The sequence below is a fragment of the Lepisosteus platostomus genome, chromosome 5, assembly GCF_059453375.1.
Source record: "Lepisosteus platostomus isolate fLepPlt1 chromosome 5, fLepPlt1.hap1, whole genome shotgun sequence".
Taxonomy (NCBI): Eukaryota; Metazoa; Chordata; class Actinopteri; order Semionotiformes; family Lepisosteidae; genus Lepisosteus; species Lepisosteus platostomus.
The window spans coordinates 49,858,103-49,875,426 of record NC_142615.1 but is presented as its reverse complement, the minus strand read 5'-3'; the positions used below and the strand labels follow the sequence as shown (position 1 = coordinate 49,875,426).

Genomic DNA, 17,324 nt, shown 5'->3' with positions numbered 1-17,324 from the left:
AACGCCTAAGACCACCAGCCATCTTGCCTGTGGTACTTAGAGCAGCGCTCAATAAAAATGATCAGAACCCGAAAGCGCTTCTTATGCGGATCAGTATATTCCGATTCCACTGGTTCTGCAGAAGAAATAAGAAAAGCCAAACTCAAAGCACTGTGTTGCCATTACGGGTACTCTGCAGCTGCTTTAAGATCTACTCACACCGTGTTGCCATTAAGGCTACCTAGTTAAAAAAAAAACTTATCGTCACCTTTTTGAACGTGATTATTAGACACCCATTAAATCTCCACCGAGGTTTCTTGAGAGATCTTCAGCGAGCGAGTATTAAAAAACTACGTCGCTTCCAACCTCTGCTGTCACTGTAAACTCGGACGTGATGTTCTGCAGAGTTGCAGTGTGCCTTTCCTCTTGTATTCAAGAGTACTCACTGTGTGAGCTCCTCACTGCGTGTTCTGTACTCTACTGTGATTTAATTTATTACGTGGAGTAGAGTGACAAGATCTACTTGAACACTTTCGGTTTGTGAAATGAAACACTAAATACACTACTGTAAATACAAGTAAATACAAGTAATGGACAAGTAATGGACATTTAAAATAACCAAGTACAGCTAGAACAGTGAAAGATTAAAGACTATTTAGAATGACATTCACAATAGACTTAAGAACAGCACATCCGCCCGAACAGGGACTTGAACCCTGGGCCCTCAGATTAAAAGTCTGATGCTCTACCGACTGAGCTATCCGGGCTCTGAAAGAAAGTCGACACTGTCGGGATCCTCGCAAGTCACGTGTCTCTTGTTCCGAAGAGCAGTCATACCTGACCCGTCTGGAATGACCACTGACAGACTTTATCATGAAGCGACGGCACCACTCCCAGTAGAATGAGTGAGAAATACAGCATGACATGGGTAGTTAAGGGGCTCCCACAATCCATCTTTCCTCACATTACTGATTTTTTTCAATAGCATTTTGACCTTTTTTCACATTCAGATTTTTTTCTCATTTAATAAAATCTTTTAATCAACAACATTAAAAAGAAAACAAATGGAACATTTTTTGGAACAATAATTAAAAAAAAAATCTTTCAATGCCTTGGTTGTATACGTGTGCACACCCTTTATAAAGGGAGTTGCAACAGTGCTGAAATGTAAAGAGCATTTCTGTAGAGAAAACAGCATTTTTTCTGCCTTGATGTTAAGCTTAGGGAGCCTGTCTTTTAGAAATTCTATTTCTTCACACCCTGCACAGCCTCCCGACAGACTAACGAATATTTTTGGGAGAAATTGGCTCACACACCGGAAGACACTAACGTTTATTTACGTTAGAGTATATGAATAACAGTTTAACCGAAAAAGTTTGTAATTGTGATTTTGTTAAAATTTAATAAATCGTCTATCATCAGTAAGTAATTTTTTTATTTCATAAACTATAAGACAATTTAGAGAGTTTATAGGTCATAAACGTCGCTTATGTTCCTTTAACTCTAGCGTTCAGGATCCAAACCCAGGTGCGGACGGTTGTGTTTCTTGAATCTCTTGTAATCATCAAAAGTCGATGTGTAGTCCTTCAGTACTTTCTCGAGTTGTGCCATGGATATTTTATACGATCAATACTTGTCATGCTCTTTTGCATTTTCCTTAACTAAATTAGTTCAAATAATTTAGGATTTAACAGAACTAAATGTTCTGTTAAAACAGCAGCGCAACTGTGCAGCACGTCGAGTGTGCCTGCATTTAATTGTGTAAACCTGGCTCTCTCTGAACACGAGCAAAGAGTTCTCACTCAACAGAAGATTGCGATGTGAGTACTGTAATATAAAGCACCTGGAGATGCCAGGGATTGAACCCGGGACCTCATACATGCGAAGCATGCACTCTACCACTGAGCTACATCCCCGATGAAAAAGTTTATGGAACAGACTTAGAGATGTGCAAGTGCTCACTGATCACACCACTCACGAAGAATGCCTGCAGTTTCCCACTTTCGCGTTTCTTCTACTACAGAGTAAATTCATAGGAATGAAAAAATAAGGAAGGAAAAATAATCGCATCGAAGCTTCAAGAGGCTGGGCACAAATTAATCTGTTATTTTTGCATCCAGTTACATGGGCGACGGTGGTTGATTCCCAGACGGGGGAGTGCTTTTTTTTCTACCTCCTTACTCGACTGTCCTTCAATTCTATTTTATTTGAAACCTATTTGCATCTTTTAAGTGCTCTTGATTAAACTATGCATAGAAAAACAGCAGTACTGATGATTTAACGTAAAAGGGTGAAACAACGCCCCAACCACAGGAATGGTAACAGGAAGGATCGTGTTCTTATTTAATATGTCCTTTTGGGATGTCTTGTCAATGCACACAGGCGGTAGAGCTGAATAATTTACTTTTAGTTCTTTCTATACCAGGAAGAAAGGAGCAGACTTTAACTTTAAGAGGCAAAAATGACACCTTGTCAAAGCTAATATTTATTAAAATGACATCACAACAAAAGAGTGGAGCCTTGAGTGAATAAAGCCTTGAGTGGAGCCTTGAGCTTTCATTGGATGTCTGTGTCTCTATAACTTTGTAGGTGAGAGAGAGGATTGTGATAATTTGCGGGTGCTTCTCGGGAGTGCGTTGGTGGTACAGGCGCCTTCCAAATAATTGAGTCAGTTTTTTAATCCCAGCCAGTGCAAACCCAAATCTTTTCAAGATAATCTGTGGTCCGCTAACACATCTTTTGAAACACTACAACAGGTAACACCCCGTGTGAAACATCATGAGCATCTATTAAACCTCTCTACCTACCCGTTCCTCACAGAGACATGACGAGGGTCTAAAGGGACATTTTAGCATTCCGTACTTTCCTGTGCAGTCAGGCCAGTTCCACTTTAACTGCGCCCGACAACGGAGGTCGTTTTGAAAACTACGAGAGTAAAGGAAGAGTAAAGGATTGGAAGCTAGGGAGTTTCAGGTCTGTGTTTTTATTATAGGTTCTCAAATCTGAATACCTTTTCAAGAAGTATTTCAGAATCCCAGTCAAATCCAGTACGAATGCTGCATAGATCTGCATTGAACAATTAGTATACTGTTTGTCCGTTGAATCAAACACGCCTTATGAAGCATTTCTAAAACAGGAGAGATTGTTAGGGAATGCGTCTTCCTGTAAAAATAAAATGACTTCAAGGGCACTATAAGCAGAGGTGCTCTACAGAAGAACTATAGCCAGAGATGCCAAAGAGGTCGAGATTTCACCACGTGAGAGAAAGCATCTCAGAAAACGAAGTTGCGGTCATTTCCACGCCTCATAAAACCACTAGGTCAAACAACAAGAGCTGAAGAGCCGCTGTTGAGAGTAACACGGCCGAGCGCTCTAAGGAGCTGGCTTAAACCTCCAGCCTCTTCAGGAGCATCTGTTGGAGTCACACTGCTACAGTGTATCGCCTTGTTAAGTATCCCTTTTATTGTTGTTGCTACCTCCAGGCGATGTAAACCAGATTCAGAAAAAAAATAATTTGAACAACATTATTCCCACGTTTTTTCGAAGGTGCGGTGGCCAAGTGGTAAGGCGTCAGTCTCGTAAATCGACGATCGTTTTATCAAACCCCACCCGTGCCTATTTCGAAGTCTTCAAAAAAACTTGCAATGTAGGAGTCTCAATAGTAAGAGAACATAACTATCGCCAGTGATTAGTATCCGTGCATATCCTGCCTTGTTTTTTAGTCGACAAAGCTTGTCTCTCTTCACACCCATCTTCTGAATGATCGCCTCAGCATTGGGAAGGAACGTGCGCTTGGTACAGCCCCTGACTCCATGGTCTGATCACAAACAGATCTGGTGAGCTGTCAGTCCAGGTTGGAAGTAACGTTCGAAAGCACTAAAAATCTGACTTAGGAACGAGAAGACCGTGTTTTTTTAAACGAGTAAACGATAAAATAATATATTGCCTGCAAGACTATGTCAAGTTCAAGTTCAAGTTTATTGTCATTATACTCATACGCAGGTATAAGGTATAACGAAATGCTATTTAGCTAGCTCTCGGACATAAGTAGTACAAAGAAAAAAAACACAACAACAATACAATTGTATAACAAAAGAAAGACAGAGACAACAGCCGATGTGCAAAAAACAACAACAGGCAGTGTGCAAAACAACAAAAAGGTAACAGGTTATGTGCAAAAACACGCATCAAAAGAATGAAATAAAGGGATAGAAATGATGGGGAGTGAGCTTTTGACATGTATGGTAGAGGTAAATGTTCAATGTGTGTTTGGGTTTTTGGTAAGAAAGAAGCAATCAGCACACATTTTTTTTCAGGACAGTCGAGCAGTTTAAAACAGCAAATTCACAACTTCGTGTCTTTTAAGCTTTGTGTTTCACTCTCCAAATAGACGCACGGGTTCAAATCCCACTCCCGACAATCAGGCGTTTTACCCTGTCTTTTTTACCTGCCTTTACACTGTTTCAGTCTTGTTGTGCTCGCTGACAATCACAGTACGAGGAAAACGGAGAAACTGCTTAGCAAAAACATAACGGACAGAAAAAAGCTTTGTAAACACGTGAATGTGATTAGCAGCAGTAAGGTATGCATTCAAATGTTTAAGGCAGATTTATAAAAGCAGCAGAAGAAAGGTGCAGCCTTTGTGAGAATTCGCGGGGTTTTATGCTGCTTGGACTTCTTTCAAGCCTATGAATTGACCCCCGTTTTATTTTCATTTTCAAACTTCAGAACCGAATAACAAAAAGGTTTCATGTGTGACAGCATTCCGTTGCAAATACCGTTTCCACGATGTATTCAGCGACGGGAATGAAATGTTTTAGTGCTGGCTCAAATGCGAGGAATTTCAGAAAAACCTGGAAAAGCAACGCCTGCAGTAAATGACAAATCTAAAGTGTGTAGTCAGCATGAACAGAACAACGCAATGCTCTGTAAAAACGATCTGAAGCCGCAATTACTCTTTTATCTCGGGCAGTTCATTCCGATACGATGTTTCCGCAGAATAAATGAAATGCCGAACTCCAAACATGTTGTTGTCATTATTGTTACTCCTGCTGCTGTAGTTTTAAGCTTTAATCAGTGGGTATGTAATGTTGTAAAGGGGCTGGACTACTTTGTTCAGTCCAAATTCCACTATGTGAATTTATGCTTTTTTAATATAAGCATTAACAATACAATGCGTGCTCAAAAACCGTTACTTATAAGCTTAAGAAGCGGCAGTGTTTTGACAAAGTGTGGTATTCGAACAGAAAATGCTGAAGTGTTTAATACTTGCTTGTGAGCAGATCTCCCTCGATTTAGACAAACTCTTGTTCTGCCGATGATTTCAGATCAAAATCTGAATCAAGTGGAAAGAAAGCTGAATTACGCTGGGTACTGGGTATCACTGTTACGCCATCAGGTCATGCTAGGAGGATTGGGGGGATGAAATTGACACAGAGGGACCCAATGTGGGGGCTGAACCCACAGTTCTGAGATTAAGAGATTCTTGCTCTATGGACTGCGCCTATATAACTCTTGTGCTCCAGCAGTAATGTTTCTGGGTGTGGATGAACATGACATAATAGACTGACAGCAGGAACACGTGGCCCACAGGCAGTGACAGTATCGCTATATTTGGTTGCAGTATATTGTGTTGAGAGCAGCAATAACTTTCCTGCAGAGATGGGAGTGCCTTTAATAAAGCTCTTTCAATCAGACAGAATAACAGGAACTGACCTAAAGTTTCGGCTGTGGATCCATCTCCACATGGGGGAAAGAGACAGTAAAATAGCGATGAAGAAACAGAAAGATTTGTGCTCGCTGCAAAGTAGGAAAGAGGTGGTCAGACACATAAAACAGCTTGGTGATAATTTGCAGCGACAGTTTTATGTTATTTAGTACACGGATTTCTCTTCATGTTCCTTAAGATGTGTAATTTGTATGTTGGTTGTATGAGAACAGTTTCTTCTCAAGTCCTGTCAATTGACAGTGGAGAGCTAGCTGGTGCACATCTTCAAGAAGACTCTCTTTAAGGCAATTACAATTTTCTCGAACAAATCTGTGTCATATATTTTTTAAATAGTTTAGCTAATGAGCAACGAGAGTATAAATGAATTCTCCCAACCTCCATTCGAAGATAAAACTCCATGTGCGAGTCTAAGTTTCCTTGAAGCTACTGATGTTCGTCATTATTGGACATTCCCGGTGATATTGACTAAGGAGCTCAATTTTGACGTGTCGTAGTTCAACATGTGCAAAACACTCGTATCCCCTGCAAATATCGGCAAGGTCAGTGATATTCTCAACAATTTGTGCCATTGCAATTCGTGCAATTCGTGCCATACTTTTTCGAAATGTATTCTGACATGCCAGGATCAGAGGGTCATATTTAAAGAAACTGGTGCATTAAAATTTCTTGTACTTCAGGATTTTGATAGTCTGTTACATTGTCTTTCACACGGCGGTGTCAGAACTGTGAGACATTTTCATAATCGGGGGAAGGCTGTAGCAATAAGCAGAAAGTGCAATCACCTTTTCCCAGTGTAAGTCCGTGTTGTGGTGAGTTTTTAAAATTGGTTTGCGATTTTCTGAAATATATTCCATACAAAAATATAATTTGGACAGTCGCTATTTGGATATTCCCTTTCAGTGAAGATGTCTACAGTATTCCAGCCGGATTAGTACTGATTGAAGAGAGCCATCTACAGGCGAAAAGTGACATAACATCACAGCAGCACCATTTAAGGTGGAACGAAAAACACGCATAAGAAGCTGGTGAATAAGAAGCTACTGTAACTTCAGCCTCGTAGCAGACCCTGGTAGGCACGCTCAAAATAATCGTCTTTCCCAGTACTTCAGAGTCATATTTAGATCGCTTTACTGTAATTTTATTTGATTGATGGGAGATGTGAAGCCATCGAGCCTGTACTGCGCTTTCACATTGAAATTGAAGCCATTTCTCCTGCTTTCTCTCAGTGTCCGGGCTGCAATTGCGTGTAAAGGAGGCGACTTGAAAATGAAACGTGTAATCACATTACAGAGGGTCTTCACGACGGGGTGCGTCAGCTAGTTCTCCATTATTGTCAGTTTACTGGACTTCTGAAGAAACCTATCTACAACGAAGATACAAACTGCACAGTTCAAGGCACATGAAGAGAAATCTGTTTGCTGATTGACTCAAAAAATGTCGATACAAATAATCTGCCAGGCTGATTTACTTGTCCGACCACCTCCCTCCGTCCCCCTTTGCTGTTAGCACAATTCTTTCAGTTTCTTTTCTTGTATTTTCCTTGCTATTTTAGTGTTCCCCATGTATAGATGGATCCACAACCGAAACCGTTTTCACCCTGTGTTTCTGCACACCTTGCACAGCTCCAGTGGTGCAATTGGTCAGCACGCGGTACTTATACAACAGTGCACAGCGGAGTTATACCGAGGTTGTGAGTTTAAGCCTCACCTAGTGTCTTTAGCTACTGAAAGCAACTGTTAAGTTTAGATACTATCAGGTATCTGATGAAGATAAATTAACATCAAACGAAGAAGTAAAGGTTTACTTCGAGTCACAATCAAATTAGGCTCCGCAGCTGAAACATTGTGTTTCCTTCTCTTTTCAGCATGGAATAAACCTTGACTTTTTCCTTTGAAGCCCATGCATGCTGACGCAGCTCCCTACTTAAATTACCATCAGCTGTGTATCTCCAGCTGACCTGTACACAAATATATGAGAGAGGTCTACTGAGACGAGAGGAGCACTGAAGACTTGAAAAAGCTCTCGCATTAGACTCTGTGTTTTTGTTGTTCCCCAGATTTGTTTTTAATGTTCTTTTTCTTTTGAAATTGTTGCGTTTGTTTTTTTTTCGTAGTTGTTAGACAACTACCGGGATTTACCTAGGTTCCTGGAAGACTTCTTGTTTTGTGTTTGTTGTATTTTCGGGTTACAACAATTGTTTTTTTCTATTGATAGGACCCCACGCATTACTATGGGAGTAGTTAACATTAGTTCTTACATTGTACAGTACCTGAAATTACCACATAAACTACTACTCTGTTTCCATTTTTTTGACAGGCACAAGTGAAGTTTGTTTTTCCTTGCTGCTGATTGGTAGCTACAATGGGTCAATTGCAATAAACTTATATTCAATAAACTCCGCTGAAATTTGTCAGCAACTCTGTACTAAACCTGTTCTCAATTGCAACAAACCTAAAATAACAGCTGCTGCCCGTTAGATGTTACTGCATTAGGAGTCTAGCTTAAACCACCTCTTCATAGGTTTTAAGCAACTCAGTAGCGGACTAAGCAGAACAATTGATCACATCAGAACTGTCTTGTAATGGAAATAATGTACTCATTAAGTAACAAGGTTATGCACCACTTGCTTGAAAATTATTATTATATTTAACGACAAAAATTTGCAGACACCACAAATATTTATATATATAAATATTAACACGTATTTATTAATAAAAGTGTTATTTATTAATAATTAACTTCCATGTATATCTTTATTAGTAGCTGTATTACAAGTAATGCATAAGTCTTTATTATAGTTAGTTTTCAGTTATCCTGGGGAGGGAAGAGAATGGAAATTAAGGAAATAAAAATTTAAAGGGCTTTTAAGTCTTCAATGTGTTCTGTCATAGCTGTGTGTTGTCATATCTGGGTGTTAATTTAGTATATTTGTTGTATTATTTATTGTGATTTGACACTAAACTTGTTTTTCTCAGGAGAAAGCAGTAATATTTTTTTTTTAGTTTTTTGAGGGTACAGAAAATTGTATTGTACGGCCAAATGTAAGGTTACATTAAGAAACCCTTATTGTTACCTTTTGCAACGTTATTTATTTAAGACGGTTCTTCAGAATAGTGTCCCTTACGTATCTGTGACTGTGGTCCCACAATAACGGTGCTGAAATAGCCGGAATGTGTGGGAAGAAGATGGAGATGGAACAGGAGGCTTATTCAGTCGATAGAAAGGTTGTGTAGGACTGAACACACTACGGTTATGGTACTGGGTTTAAGAGCATTACGATCCTACAGTCTCCTGATCCATAATCAGATGCGTTATCCAGTGTACCACTGGCCCTTGTACCGCATTCCTCAATTGCACCACTGTGAGCTTGTGCCGCTACAATAATAAATCGCCCCAGTCCAAATTTTCTCAATTAGGTGTACGTTTTCTATGTGTATTTAGTTAAACAGTCTTTCATTTTGTCTGTTTTAAAAATTGCATCTCTTTAAAACAGACAAACGAGTTTATGTGTCGCGCTGAAATTCACACATGAGGGAATTCAAACGAAAGAAATCACAGAAAAGATATCGCGCTTAAAAAGAAATCCAGAGTGGAGATGCTGGTGATAGAAAACGATGCATGAGATGCTTTACCTCTGAACTAAACTCGGCTCTTTAATTGTGTTAGGAAGAGTGAATAGCCAACAGTTTACATTTTAAAAATCAAAGCAAGACAATGAGACACGAAGAGAATTCGGAACACGAGCCTCTCCTTCATTGTTTAATGAGCTTTTAATGAACGCCTAAGTGAAAGACAAATTCACTATTTTCACTTTGTGATTAAAAAACACTTTTATCACGTTAAGCACTCCTGATGGTGTCGAATAGTTCTCTTTTCTACCCTCATCATTTGAGGATCCCCAGCTAAAATATCTTTTTAAACTACAACAAAATTGCAATATTTTGAATACTATTTAAGTTTACATAGTCACATTCCCGTGATATTGACTTAGGCGCTCAATTATTAACTTCTTGTAGTTTGACTTGTGCCAAAAGTTTGAAATCTCTGCAACTATCAGGATGCTTAAGGACATCCAAAGAAACCCCATCACATTTAGGGGAGACGGTGTTGAGGTCGGATTAATTTGAAATGCGTCTCTGGGGACTTTTGATTTACCAACGTTATGTTTAACTGAAGGATACGGTGACTGACTGTGCCATAGAAACTAACGCACATCACCTTTCTTCTACATTCACAGGTTTTTGGCTAAAGACAAAAAAATCTTTTTCGTTTCCTTGCCAGCTGGCAGTAATTCCTCTGCACTGACAAAACAGATGAGTATTTTATCTTTTGCAATTTGTATGGATTTTTTTAAAAACAAGTTGCTCCAAAAATTAAATGAACACTTCCATTAAATTTAATGTAGAAGCATGTTGCTGTCCATAATGATAAACTGTGTGGCAAGACAGGCACCACTGGGACTCAACCCCAGGATCTCCTGTTTACTAGGCAGGCGCTTTAACCAACTAAGCCACAGCATTCTCGCATCCTAGTGTTAATCCTGCATCAGCAGGGTCAGCTTGTCGGCACGCCCGTCTCCATTTGGTGGTTTGAGCTGACGTTGCCATGACGTTGCCATTAAATGCGACCGAGAATACTCCAACCAGAGAACTAAGCCATGGCATTGGCATCAGATATCCCTTTTACAGCCACTTGGACACATCTCAATTGCTCTGAGACACCTGCATTCAGTGTGCGCTGAGCCTGCTCGCTGAGCAAGTGACGAGAAATGGCTTATGTCAAAGGAGTTCAATATGCTTTTTATGTTCAATGGGCTGTCCACTACAGCTAACACTGAAGCGCAGCACAGGCTCTGTGGTTTGACATCTCGCAAGGTAAATGTTGAAATTGTAGGTGGAAGAGGAAAATTACCCTTGAGTATGGGGAAAGAGGCCAACTCATGTCCGGAGGGGGATAAAGTGTGTATGGAGGTGGCCTAGTGGTTAAAGCACTCTTCTCTTAGTACATGATACTCTACACAAGTAGGTTTGAACCCCATCCTCCTCGAGGAAGGGCTTTGACACATTTTGACCTTTTTAAACTTGGTGTGCTTTCGTTTCGTTTCTTCGCTCCTGTACTACAGCAATAATATTTCTATAGGTGTATGATCATGGTAGGCTGACAGCAGGAACATGTGGCCCACAAACAGTGACAATATCAGAGGTGTCTGCAGTGTGTTGGTTTGTGAGCAATGATAAAATAACTTGACATGGAAGCAGGTGTGCCTGCATTAATACAGCTCCATTGAGAGGAAAAAGTAACACAAGAACCAACTTAAATTCAACAGCACGTTTCTGCAGCTGAAAACGGAACCTACTCCACGTGATGATTGAGCTCACAACCTTGGTATGACTCCACTACAAAAGCACCACAACCTGACCAATTGCGCTACTGGAGCAGCACAGCACAGTAGCACATTTTCCTCAGTGCACTCAAACAGTGCTTCTTCCCTAGCCTACCAGCTTCAAGACTTTTTTAAATCGATCAAAGATTCATTGGAAAAGGTTTGTCGATGGGTCAGGTGGGAATCACACCCGGATTCACTGCTTGCAAGGCAGCTATGTTCATCATTATACCCAGGACTGGCGCCAGGGGAATGATCTGTAGGGGGGGGTCTGAAATCCTGAGGGGGGCAGTGATATTTTGGTTTAAACGGAGCCGTTGCAACCATCCAAGTGAATTCTCGTAAGCATGCCACTGATTAGTATTTCATGTTAGAAGATAACGACAAGCAATCTGGTATTTAGTGATAAAGAACAGTTCCACGTTCATCAGAACTCACGTGATTATTTTTGCCTGGAGCATCAACCATATGTGTTCATTTTTTCAACAACATCAACGGTAACGAGGATCTGAATCATTAAGAAATCATTGTAAAACCAACAGAAAGTACAAACTTCTATAACTACAGTCCTAGTTATATAACGATTGTAAGTATAAGGATAAACTACTGCAAGCCATTGGTCCACCTGAGCAAATAAGGTCATAATAATGTTGACACCCCAAAACATAGACACTATGTAACGTGCTGTTCCTGGATGGATAGCCCCCTGCACATCAAACAGTCTGATGTAGTAACTGTGAATTCGGGGTTAGTATAGTTATCTGACCATTGACAAAGTACAACTATTTTTTACGGCTCAAGTTCAGTAAGTGAAAGTGTTCAAAAACTTTTTATCCAAACCTTTTATCCAAAACTGAGGGGGGTGGAACTGTTCAGTTGAGGGGGCGATTTTGACATGCCAGTAATATTTTCACAAAACGTCCAAGAGTTACGAAAACACTTACTTTATGTATAAAGTACATTGTGTACACACTGTAAGTTCACAACGCGAGAAATACTGCTCAATATGGGATCCTGTCCAGGAATATCAGGGCTGTAAGGGGGTCAGATCTATAGATGTAGTAAACACATTAGTGGAGACAGTGTGTCTGTTCTCTGTATGAGAGCCGGACAGGAAGAATAATCTGTGGTCTGGGAAGAAGAGACCCTCGTTGGAAGAGCGACGCTTCTCACAGGAGAGAATGAAAAAAAAATCTTTTTCAGGGACGCTGATTTTTCTCCTTGGGGGAATTAAAAGCACTTACGGGGAGTGACCTTGTGGTGCAACGGTAGTGCATCTGATACCACATCAGAAGGTTGTGTGTTCAAATCATGTCGAGATTGGCTGATGTATGTTCAGGTTCAGCTGGTGCCGAACCCGGAAATTATACCATGCAGTTTGGTTTTATCTGTACACCACATAGATAATCTAAGTGAAATAACAGAGCAGTACAGAACACGCATTCAGGAAATTACACAGCAAGTCATTTTGAACACGACAAGAGAAAGGGCACACTACACATCCGTGAAACATCACGTCCGACTTTAGAGACAGTTACATCACAGAATGGAAGTTTCAGGCCCCTTTTTCATTACAGGTTCAAACTAACCTGAAAGTTACAGAGTTTTAGGTCACTTTTGTATTAAAAAGTGTCTGAAGCCTGTAAATATAATTTGCCCTTTTTTAAATTGTGGATGAAATCCAATCCCATGTACCAAGACCTTACAGTATATTCATGTTAATTAAAATGCTATTGGACATTAGCTGGTGCTTTTTGTAACGATTTGCTATTTCATGCTGGAAAGAAGGAAACCTGACCAACGTTTGCTTTCAGGTGCGGTTCATTCACATAATGGACATCTATTTCTGAGTAGCCTGATTTAAAAACACACGAACCCGGTAGAAGTCGAACCTACAATCTCATGATGCAAAATCAGACGCGTTATCCATTAAACCACTGGCCAATCATGTAACTGAATTGCACCATGGTAAGTTCAGCGCTGCAACTAGTAATACACCATCCCATCTAAAATTTCTAAGTGAGAAACGTGTTTTCTACATTTTTATCAGTTTTAAAATATCATCTCTTTAATACAGACAAAGGGTTTGTGTGTCACTTTGAAATTCTGATTGATTTAGAATTCAAAGAAAAAGATGTTTTCTTGAACAACGCAGTGAAATTATGACATCTTTCACTCTACTTCTCTCTTGTAGTAAAGCAGACCTTGCAGTGTGAGCATTTACTCCAGTAAATTAGGTCATGTATCATGTTAAATCACTTCTTCAAAACAAAACATTTCCTGGTGCAGGTTTTCTCCATGAAAAAAAATACATTTTTCCCTTACATGATTTCTCGTTTTTTTTTTCCATCAGAGTACAGAAAGAAGAAAAAAGGGAAAAGCAGTGTCGCAAAAAAACTCCATCGCCCTTGGGAGATGTCAAGCTCATCGGATATGAAAAGTGCCCAATAAAAGCAATTTCTCTTCATTTATCTTAGCTTCAGGGCTGCTATTGTGTGTAGAGGAGGCAACTTGCTCAGCCAGCAGACTCAGCGCTTACTGAATACAGGTATGTTTTGAGTGTCATGCTGATCGTCTTATAAATGCAAAAGAAACTTTTAAAGCTGATAAAGTAATTTGCATGTGGCTACAACATCCCTGGAAGAGAGATTTTATCAGTTGCACATAATCGATATTTTTTACTTTTTGTTCAGCACTGGAAATCTATTTTTTTAAGTTTTCTTAAGAAGATCTCATGAAGTATTGCCAGGACCTACCTTTAGCACTCAATAGCGATATTAATGGAGTAGAAATGTAAGATAAATTGATGATCTGAGCTAAAATAGTCCTTACGCGCCTCCTGTAACAGTGTTCGTATTCATAGCAAGTAATATTCTTTTTCAACCCCAAACGTTGCTATTGCATTAAGCTTTGTGTGACCATTGGAGGTTTCGGTAGCTTCTGGAGAGCGCACTTTTCCAAACTGGAACCTATAAGAACATTATTCAAGGTACACCATGTCCAAGAATCGTTCATCGGGACTAGGATTAATATCAATGGAAAGTACTTCAAGATTTAACTGAAATATTAAAAGAGTAGGAAAGCATTTAAAATAGAAAAAATCAGTTCAGATGATATTTAATTTTTGAGAAATGGGCACATACTGTACATCAGCTCAGTGAGCAGTGCGAGGTGCTCTCCTGGAGATGATGATAAATTAGTTAAAATCATGTGATAGAAACAGCCAGCACAAATGGCTGTGTTTGTGATTATGTCACTTCTCTACTATAGCAGCGTTGATAAAAGACCCTCTGAAAGCAGTAAAGCACTGCACAACTGAATTCGTTGCTATTTGGAGAAATCCACAAACTCGTGTTTTTCATGTGCTTTAAAAGACAGCCATACTCACCGACAAAATAACGACACTGCAGCTGATTTTTTCCGAAGCACAGTTGACCTTTCTGAGCCAAATGATGAAGCTCACCCAGTGAATACTATAGCAGAAGGTGGAGGAAAGTGCAACTTTGTAACTACTGCAACCACAGGGACAACTGCAAGAAGCAGAATCAACTTCCCATCGAATGGTGTTGTTGTCTGAGGTACGCAATGTGAACGTGTGCAGAGAATCCCACAATCTCTTCAAAACTTGGACAAAGTATTTCTGATGGAGTGCTGTGCGCAAAGATTGAATAAGCTTTGCTCCTGCCGATGATTCTGCGTGAAAAAGCACAGCATTCAAGTTTCACAGAAAAATGCACCATGCCTACAAAACCAATTTAAAAAACAATTGCGGCACACTACGATTCACACTGACTCAAAAGTGATCACGGCAGATGTTGTTCCCTGCATAATGCTGAAGGGACCAAAGAGCATTGCTGTTGGGAACACAAAATGAGGCTTTTTTATGCCTTGATGTTAAGCTGACAAAGACTATCTTGAAACACCTAGTTCAGTCTCTCGACAGACTGTCAAGCAAAGCTTTTACCCATTGAACTCGCAATAGAAGGAAGGTCTTAACCCACCAACACTTAGCAGCGGCAAGATTCAAACCTAACCCAGCGAAGAAAATGGAGCACAAACCCAGCACTTAGACCACCCAGCCACACTCCCAACACCTTACTCTTTTGGAGAACGTCGGGTGGGTTCAGCTCTTGTTGTGCGATGCTTGGAAATGACTGCACCTTCGTTTTCCGAGATGTTTCCTATCACTTCTTTGTCAGCTCTGAATATAGTGCTTCTTTGGAGCAGGCTTCAGACCTTTTATTTTATTTATAAAGGAGGGCGCATTCAGAAACGTGTAATTCCTGTTTTAGAAATACTTTGGGCGGTGTGTTTTATATAACGCACAAACAGTATTCTGATTGTATACTGTAGACCTGTGTAGCAATCATACTGGACGTGACTGGGATTCTGAAATGTTTCTTGAAAAGGTATTCAGGGCTGCTTGAATCTATAATAAAAAAGTGACCCGAAACTTCCTACCTTCCAATCACTGATGTAGCTCTCCCTAAACCTGTATGTGATGTTTTGCAGATGTGCAATGTGCCTTTACTCCTGTATTAAAACTGACCTCTGTTGTTGGGCGGAGTTGAAGGAGAACTAACTGCACAGAAAAAGTATGTAACAATAAAATGTTTCTACACTTCAAAATGTCCCTTTAAATCCCTGCTCACACACGTCGGTGTGGGGAGCGGGCAGGTAGAGAGCTTTTACAGATGCTCATGATGTTTCTCATGGGGTGTTACCTGCAGTAGCATCTCTCTCCACGCCTTTGGAAAGAAAAGAGTGGCTCCAGTGCAAGGTATGGTCAGAACAGCTGGTCTGATTGTCTTAGAAAACAAGAAATTAAAATCAACAGGGAAATTGAACAATACAGAAATCAGTGCAGTATACAATAGGAAGCAATCAAACAAAATGCTCAGCAAAAATCGTAGTTGAGTAAATTGGTGGAAAAAAAATATTTGTAAGCAAAGGAGAGCCCGCGCTGCGCGTGAAACACATCAATCGTTCAGCATTTCTGAAACATTTCATTGAATTGACAAAGAAGAGCCTTTAATGAACTATTCTTTACCCCTCTGTTCCTACTGTATTTAATACCACCATCTATTGTCTCCTCTAACTGTGTATTCTCATCCTGCTTATCTTGTGTATTTTTTAACTTTATTGGTTTCATTCTGTAAAGCGCTTTGGAAAGCCACCTTTAAAGGCACTATATAATGTAAAGATTATTATTATTATGATTAATAATAATGAACAGTGCATTTAACACTGAGCACATGCGGTCCTTCTTTGCAAAGGATTGCAAAGGTTGGGAATTAGCCTTTCACTCGTGTTGTTGAAGATCGTATCCTGGCTTTGTTGCAGGAAATGTCTGGATGCCATCACCGGATCAAGGAGAGGATCAGGGTTTTGGGAAGTCTTTTTGATGCCTGACACTGTGTGTTGTAACGGGTGTCATTCTGGACCTAATCAACAGAGAACACTGTTGAAATCGCTGAACTGCCTAGCGGACACTTTGTCGCCTTCTTCTGAACTGTATTTAATGCGATTCTCTGAAAACGTGGCACGTTATATCTGCTACCTTTATGGAGGGCACACTCATAAGAATCATAGATTCGATCACAAGCATCTAAAAATGAGCATGAGAAAATGACATCACGCTATAAGGCTGAATGGCACAAATTCTCCTGTTACTTCTGCAGCAAATGTGGGTTTTTTGCTTCTTAACACTGAGATAGTTGGAGATATTTGGCAGCAGTGGGATTCCAACTCACACCCCCAAAGAGACTAGAGCTTTAATCCAGCTCTAAATTAAAAACTGGGTGACTTGTAAGGGCTGGTAGGAGAGGAAAGGTATAAATGCTTCTTTTTTGGACAAAGTCTTTATCTTTACTAAAAGAAGGAAAGAAATATTTGATTATTATTTTTTCACCAGTTGTTTTGATCAAATTATTGTAACGCAGTGCCATATTAAGGTATAATATGTACATGAACGTCATGTCTGAGTCGATGATGGCAGCTGAGTATCACTGGAGGACAGTTCATCATGAGTGGGTAAGCCTGCATAATGAGGGAGAAGAGATCGGCCTCTCTGATGCAGTGTCCAGTGACACTAACCTTCTGTCCTACTGTTCTCTACTTATGTAGAGGGTGAATGTTTATTTAGGTGAATGTTAGGTTTCATTCTTGTAAAATATTTCCGAGCACTTTTTTTGTTGCTGAAAATTAATCTTGTGCATTTGAATTAATTCCGAT

The 17,324-nt window shown here is 39.9% G+C and overlaps 2 non-coding genes across 2 annotated transcripts; both read right to left on the bottom strand.

The window, feature by feature from the left end:
- Positions 1-673: 673 nt before the first annotated feature.
- On the bottom strand, positions 674-746 carry trnak-uuu (transfer RNA lysine (anticodon UUU)). Its single transcript has one exon. It is a non-coding gene; the product is annotated as a tRNA-Lys (tRNA).
- Positions 747-1,823: 1,077 nt separating this feature from the next.
- On the bottom strand, positions 1,824-1,895 carry trnaa-cgc (transfer RNA alanine (anticodon CGC)). Its single transcript has one exon. It is a non-coding gene; the product is annotated as a tRNA-Ala (tRNA).
- Between the last annotated feature and the right edge of the window lie 15,429 nt (positions 1,896-17,324).